Consider the following 7,547-nt stretch of genomic DNA (forward strand, 5'->3'; position numbering starts at 1 on the left):
GACCGACATCTCCGATGAGAGGGAGTGACGCGATCTCCGGCCGGCGGTGCGTCCGACAGGCGGAGAGGACGCTATATCCGGCCGACCGAGCAGCACCAGAAACTCGCCTCGTCGCCGTGTTGTGCATGCATGACGATCTGAACAGAAAGAGCAGGAAAACAAATGAAAACTAATAAGCTGTACCCATGGCAATGGCTGGGTACGTGCTCCGGCGACCGTCTTCTCCTCCGCGCGCCTCCTCGCCGGACGCCGAGGCACTGCGGCCAACGTCACCGACCGCCGAGCGCCCGTGTTCTCGCTGGACGCCGAGATTCTCCTGCCAAAATGGTGTGTGTGTCTCTCTCTGTCACTTTGGTATGCGTGTGTGTTCTGTCTGTGTGTGTTCCTCCGTGTCTGTGTGTTCCTCCGTGTGTGAAATGGCATGGCCTTTTATAGTGAAGAAAGGCGGTTCCAGCCAGTACGTGCATGGCTCGATCAGTGCATGCGTGATCAGCCAATTGCCTAATTTAGCGATTAGCATTTCTTTCCATATGTTGTGTGATTCTTCCAATTAACAGAGATCCTTATTCAGCATGATTCCATCCGTGTTACGCCGACCGATCTCCTTTCCAAGTTGGAATGATACAGGGGGATCATTTTCCTCGTATTCTCGTATATACGCGCAATCTGTACATGGTGAGGCATCGATAAGAAATCAACTGCCGGCAAATGATTTGATTATTATTGCCCTCTAATGATGATGCTACAGTGGCATGCTTCCAAAATAAATCCACCGTCGTTTCTTCTTTCCTTCAGTGATATCGGTTAGCCGTGCTGCCACTTATTCAACCATCTATTCCAGCCATATATATATTTATATATTCTATCCCGGCTGGAATACATAAAATATATATATATATATATATATATATATATATATATATATATATATATATATATATATATATATATATATATATATATATATATAATGTACGGGCACGGATATGTGTGTGTGTCTATATATATATATAGACACACACGTGAGTATATCCGCGCCCGTACATTAATTGGGCAGCACTGCACATGTCATATAACATTCTCATTGTCGTAGGCTTTCCGGACATTCCATTATATTTGAGGGATGAAGTGAATAATTTAAGTCATCAAACAAACATAATGAAACATCCGACGCCTCGAGAGAAGAATATTGGAGACATTGCTAGGCCTTTAGCCTGCCAGTCAACTTCAGCCTGAGATGTGCCTGTCAAACCACTCGAAGGCGGCGACCAGATGTGTTACACATTCAGGAGACTTGACAAAAATGGCTAAGATCTACAACATCTCAAATATTCTTAACTCATACCCATGTGAATCTAGTTCCCAGGATGTGCACTAGATTAACACTTTCATCTCAAGCATGATTATACATAGCAAACACAAATAAGATGAAAGCGATTATAAACTACATCTACTTTAGTTACATTGGCCGACCGGCCAAATAAATATATAGAACAGCGGAAGCTTATCTACCCAATCCACAAGCACACCGACTAGGGGTTTACCCCATTAAGTTCAAGTCCTAGAAGAAGCAGTCGATTACCCGCATCACTCAAAGACTAAGTCTAAAACCTACGAGCAAAAGATTAATTCAATAGCAAGAGTCAGTACATTATTTGGCAAGCACCAAGACAAGCCTAACACCCTACTTGCAAGGCATATAATCAAGGAAGGCATAATATGGTTCTTTTTAGCATAAAGCAAGTTTTATTTGCATAAAACATTTCTAAATCAGGTTTACTTTCAAATAAATTTTAGCAAGCTAGTACTTGACATATTGGGCATCAAGGTAGGCATTAATCATGTATAAATATGCACCTCATTGCCTTCCATGGCAGCAAGGAGATCATTCTCAAATCTCATCACAATTTGAAGGTAAATTTCAGCATTTAGAAGAATAAACACAAGTCTATACTCAATACATATCCACACGTCGCTCTTGACCGTGAGCACGGCTAATCGATTAGTTTTTACTCTGCAGAGTTTGTACACTTTACCCACATGATGCGAAATAATAATCAGGCAAGAGCATGGCACGCGATACATAAGTACCCGATTTAATACCCACAACAAAGCTTTTCCAAAATTCATGATTTAGCCTTACACCAGCACGATACGTGTTACTCCATCCTAAGCCATACACGTTATATGACCTAGAACCGTTAAGTGGCGGGTCCACGCCTTAAACTTAACGCCATGGTGGCGGACACAATGGGAACCCACCACGTGGCACAATACCGTTGTATTGGACACGCTTAGTCACCTAAACTACCACTTCGGAGTAAATAGGAAGCTCCTCTGAATTATACGAACTCATACACACCGGCCTACCAGAATGTAAGGCTAAACCATAAATAATTTACTAAGCTTGGGCTATCCTATACTAGCACATGTGGTTGCACTGTATACGAAATGAACTGACATTGAGTGAAGTCCTTAGGTCGGTTTGGGCGCACTCTCCCCTTATCGGTATACAACTAATCACCATATGTGCACCACTTGAGGCCCAAACCTAAAATCCATGTTTTCCACCATTTTATTTATCAAAATCACAAGTATTAAAGTTCTGTCCAGATTAATTAAAAATCAATTTTCATATTTGTAATGAGCCCATAATTACAAGGAAGACCATTCTAAGCATGGCTAAGCTTTACAGTAACCTAGTGTCACCAAAACTCATATATAAAGTGGTATAGTCATATTGTTCCTAAGGTTAGGAATGAGGAATATGGATATATGTGGAGTTAAGGTGATAATGCAAATAATAAGAGTTTATCTAACAAGTTTAACAAAATTTTAATTTATTAGTGTACAATCGACATGCAAGATTTGCAAACATTTTCAATAACCTCCAAAACATAGGTTCAAAGTGATCAAAGAGAGGGAGGTGGGACTTGCCTTGAATTAGGAAAATGTCAGCACCTAAATCACTTCTTCACCGTTTAAGCAATCATCTATACAAAGTACACGTTATGCAATTAAACACCGAAATATGCGAAAAATCCAAAATGCTCTAAAATGGATGATTTGTGCACAGTGAATAGGTACTGGTATAATATGAATTTAGGTGAAAGAATTTCTATTTTATCTCTTTTTATTTGGGAGTTATGAATTTTAGAAGTTTCCTCAGTATAAGGTAGTATCACCTAGGTAGTGTTATAAAATATTTTTATAAAGTGATGTTTATTAGTTTTGACTTCACAGAGGTGTAGAGGATTGTTTTCTAAGACTAATACATTTGGTTTCACAATTTTTGGAGTTAATATGAACTCTTTATGTGTTTTGTAAATTATAACGTGTTATAAGTGTATAGTGTTCTATAGGTTCATGGCTTTAGAGGTTTAGGTCCAGAACTTGCCTCATCTAGTTAGTGACGTATAAAATAAGTGTTTTAGTTAACTAATCTAACCTTAGTTCATAACTTATGGTCTTTATTATCATGGTTCATATTTTTATAAACTAGGGGAGCTCTAGTCTATGCTAGCAATTTATTATATCAACCTAGAAATTACTATATGAGCTAAGTGCCTTAAGTTTTGGTGGATGGGGATGGAACTATGGCCTCTCTGGTCTAACAAGTTTTATTTTGGTTTATTCATAGCTAGAATGCATTTTTTTAACTACCTCACACATATATTTTGCTTAACCATTACTAGGTGATTAACTCCTAGGTTATCTATTTAAAGATTAGAGCTATAACCTGTTCAAAAGGTGCAATATTTTATTTTACTATGTTGAAGCTCACTATTTGCTGGTTCTATGGAAATTTGGTTCATTTCATTTGGACTAGAGATGAATTTTCTACAAATTTTACAAAGTAAAGGTTGCTCTATCTTGGTTATTACTTATATAAATATTTAAAGGCTTCTTCTACACAGTAGGTGTATAATTTTATTTTATAACATGGAAGTATATATTTGGTTGATTCTACAGAACTTGGGTTTACTCAAAAATGATCTAAGATGAATTTTATGTGAATTTCTAAAGTTCAGCTTACATAAAACTAGTCATTTTAAAGATAATAGTTTCAGAGGCATTTGATCTAAAGTATGTATACTATTTCATTTTACTTTATAGGAAAACATAAGTTGATGGATCTATAGAAACTGAGTTTGCTCTAAAATGAGTTGAGATGAATTTTATATGCATTTTATAAATTTGTGTATGCTTTATGTATGATTTATCTTAGACCAATTTTAGAGACAAAGTTTGAACAGTGAATGTCTAGTTTTATGCAATAACTCTAAAGTTCATGATTTGGTGAGTTCACAGAAATTTGATTTCTCTAAAATGAGTTGTTTTCAATATGTTATGGATTTTATAAGTTTACATGTTTTCCTGTTGAAAATATAAAGCTTTTAGTATTATCTTTTTACATTTTCAGATTTTTAAACTCATGGGGTCCACCTGTCGGTATCATGCCAATATGCAAAAAGGCCCCTAGGGTTTCAGGAAATCAACCCGCAGTCCTAGGTCCATATATCATTGATTGGGAACATTACGTAATGAACCTTATAGTTGTTTAAATTCTCAAAATGAAGTCCCTGACTCCTTTTTCACACGCACAGAGGCAGAGCAGCCATGGCTGAGCTCGATCCCGGGTTCACCGGCGGTGATTGGTGGCTCGGTTGGAGTTGCGGTTAAAATATAAAATGAAGATCATGTTCTTGCGATTCCATTCCTCTAGTTTTCTTGGTTAGGGGACTTCGGAGTAGCGCCAGCGGCGAGTCCGAGTAGAGGATGTTTTCGGGTGGTGGTGCATGTGCTTCTACAATCATGTATTGGTTAATTGGGTGCATGCATGTATGTTCTATAGGCTGCTGGGTGCTCACCGAGATGCTAGACAAGGCTGGGGATGTCTGCAGAGTCACAGCGACGGCGAAGCTCCATGGCGGCATGGCACAACTCCAGGGATGACGTCGGCTGCTCGATCTGTAAACCAATACGGTGCATGCAAGAGGTCAAAGGCTATCTAGAGAGGCCATGCATGCATGGAATTTGACTGACGCTCACCAGAGAGAATGGAATCAATGATGGAAGCGGTTGAACGGAGTTGGAAAAGACGATGTCGACCTCCAAGATCGCTGCGCCATTGGATGGGTTTCTTGAGGGTAAATGGAGAGGAGGTTGAGGTGAAGCTGGTGGCGTGGTGGCTCGCTCCGGCTTGATCTAGATTGGTGGCAACGGCGACGATGTCGCTGCGGCGGTGTGCAGAGCGCGCTCCAGAGCTCCGGTGTGCACGGCAACGTTCCCGTCGATTGGCTGCCCCAGAGAGGATGAAATCAAAAGGAGAAATATTCGGCATGGTGAGGAGAGTATGGAACGCAAGAGTAGAGGAAACGACTGCGGCTCATCAACGATTCCGGCCATCGTCTTCTTCGCGGCCGGCGATGGAGAAACAGTGAAGGGCAGCGAGGATGCTCTCCCTCGGATGGATTGGCACTGGAATGGTGGGTGAAGAGTGGCGACGCGTCTGGGAGAGGCAGAGATGGAGCTCGGCGTTTTTAGGGCGTCGACACGTCGTGGCCACGCGTCGCGCAGCGTCCAGAGCCGGTCGGCGCTCGATCTCTCCCTCTCAGTGTTTCTCAGTCGGCTAGGGAAGTTGCACACAGGAAGGGCAAACCGGAGGGATTGACAAGGGGGCCCAGGTCGAAGTAAACTAGGTGGAAGAGAGATGTGTGGGCACAAACATGGGTGAGCTTGGTTTTTGGACGAATTTCCGGAATTATTTTCTCCTCTAATTTTGTAGCTTCAATACCAGATTAACTATTGTTGATTTTACTGGAGGTAGGTAGGTAGGTATATATACCTAGTTTCCATTTTCTTTGGTTGCACTTAAAAATTATGAATGGATTACTCACAGAAATTAGGAGAAGATGGGCTCTTTGGAAACTAGTTTAAATTTTAGGAGACCTAAACAGAGAGGATAAATTCTGGAAAAATTATATTTATTCATGATAATTAACCTAGTATTTGAATAAATTATTTCCCTTATACACTTCCATGCAGTTAAATGCACTTTTAAACAATTTTTTGGTTTTAGCCGATTAAGAATTATAATAAGTCTATTATTTGACTGGTTTGACTTATTTATTTGAGGTATCAAATTTATTTATTAATTGTACCAAAATTACTGTGTGTTGTATATGTTGAGTAGAGCCTACATGAATTTTCCCATGATTTTATCTTGCACGAATTATTTTAGATAATTCGCAAGACTTATCTTTAGATATGTGTTTTCCTCCTCATAAATGCATCTAGTAAATTTATAAAAATTATATTTGGACTCTCCTTAACCTGAGGTGATGTTGATATGAGGTGATGTTGATATGTTAGAATTACATATTACCTTACACATGTCATAAGCTTCTTGCCTATTATTTATGTATAAGTTTACTTTAGTATTAAATGAAGCGAATGCTTATAGAGATGATTAATATAGAATATACCCTACATGAGTTAATTTATTTGTCCACTTCTGTTTCTGACTTGTCTTCAGATGGATGACCAAATTAGTTTTGTGGGGCTTAACATTGGCCTTGTTGATATATTTTAAGGTGTATTATGGTTCCTATATATTATTTCCAATAGTTAGCACTAGGCCCTAATGGTTTATTTGTTTGTCTAGATTTTATTATTATTATTCATGAGACCTATTATGAAATGCAAATCGAAAATCCAAATGCACATGAAGGACTCAAGTGAAAACGCATCCTATGAGAGTATGCATGCCTACACATAAGTTTACATCTTTGTCCTAGGTTATAAATGAAAAAGTTTTAATTTGCTCTCAAATTTTATTTAGTTACATGAGTTAGGTCAACTTCCCCTAGGTTTTAAAACGGAAATTTTTGGTTCACAAAATTGAAGAACTTTCCTTTCAACTAATTTTGACGAAAATTTCTTCATCCTGAAATTCGGGTATGTTACACTCATGTACGCCAGATTGTATCATTAATGATAATTAATCACTAATTTTTACTATTGTACTGTCATTCCCGGAATTAATATTTTGACGCACCCCAATTCTTATAAAATAAAAAAAAGGTGTACAAAATATCATCAAACATTCGTTCAGAAGCCGAATCGAGTTCTGTCGCGACTCAGCCCAAATCGATTGTTTATCAATACCTATCGGAAGATCGGGACCTAACTCCCTCACCAGGTTGCAAAGTGGATGGAAAGAGCATATTCGGTAGTTGCCAAATGCTTGATAGATCCATTATGTCATGGTCATCCAAGAAAGAAAACTCCGTAGCCCTCTCTACCGCCGAGGCGGAATATGTTTCGGCAGGTAGTTGTTGTGGCCAATTGCTTTAGATGAAACAAACCTTGTTGGACTATGGCATAACCTTCACCAAAACCCTACTCCTATGTGACAACGATAGTGACATAAAGATAGCCAATAACCCGGTCCAACATTCTAGAACCAAGCATATTGACATTCGCCATCACTTCCTAAGAGACCATGTTGCCAAGAGTGACATAGTCATTAGCCACATAAGAAC

General features: G+C 39.1%; 1 long non-coding RNA gene across 1 annotated transcript; it reads right to left on the minus strand.

Moving 5' to 3' along the window:
* Window positions 1-1,370: 1,370 nt before the first annotated feature.
* Window positions 1,371-5,514, minus strand: LOC9267081 (uncharacterized). The gene is made up of 4 exons (XR_001544282.3): window positions 5,053-5,514; window positions 4,872-4,971; window positions 2,938-2,993; window positions 1,371-1,611 (listed from the first exon to the last, which is right to left on the minus strand). It is a non-coding gene; the product is annotated as an uncharacterized lncRNA (long non-coding RNA).
* Window positions 5,515-7,547: the final 2,033 nt, after the last annotated feature.

The sequence above is a fragment of the Oryza sativa genome, chromosome 3 (assembly GCF_034140825.1).
Source record: "Oryza sativa Japonica Group chromosome 3, ASM3414082v1".
Taxonomy (NCBI): Eukaryota; Viridiplantae; Streptophyta; class Magnoliopsida; order Poales; family Poaceae; genus Oryza; species Oryza sativa.